Source organism: Carlito syrichta, unplaced genomic scaffold (assembly GCF_000164805.1).
Source record: "Carlito syrichta isolate Samal-C Ts95f unplaced genomic scaffold, Tarsius_syrichta-2.0.1 Scaffold297653, whole genome shotgun sequence".
In the NCBI taxonomy this organism is placed as follows: domain Eukaryota; kingdom Metazoa; phylum Chordata; class Mammalia; order Primates; family Tarsiidae; genus Carlito; species Carlito syrichta.
Genome location: NW_007241749.1, coordinates 132,859 through 133,466, shown reverse-complemented (window position 1 = coordinate 133,466; position 608 = coordinate 132,859).

Sequence of the window (608 nt, the reverse complement as noted above, 5' to 3'; positions counted from 1 at the left end):
CTCAAACTATAAGAACCTTAGAAAATGCAGGAGACACTCTTATGGAAATTGGAACCAGCAAGCAATTCCTGCTCAAAACCCCAAGTGCCCATGCCATAAGAGATAAGATAGACAAGTGAGACCTCATCAAATTGACAAGCTTCTGCAAAACCAAAGAAACCTTCAAGAGAGCAGGGAGACAGCCCACTGGCTGGGAAAAAATACTTGCCAACTGTATGTCTGACAAAGGCCTAACATCAAGGATTCACAAGGAACTCAAACATGCCAAAAAGAAAAAAACAAACAACCCCATTACAAAATGAGCAAAAGATATGAATAGACACTTCTCAAAAGAAGGCATACACGCAGCCAATAGATACATGAAACAAATGCTCAGCCTCACTAGTCATCAAGGAAATGCAAATTAAAACCACACTGAGATACCACCTAACTCCAGTCAGGATAGCCATCATCAATAACTCAAAAAACAACATACTGGAGAGGATGCGGAGAAAAGGGAGCACTTTGACACTGTTGGTGGGAGTGTAAACTAGTACAGCCTCTGTGGAAAACAGTGTGGCCATTCCTAAAAGATCTAAAAATTGACCTTCCATCTGACCCTATAATCC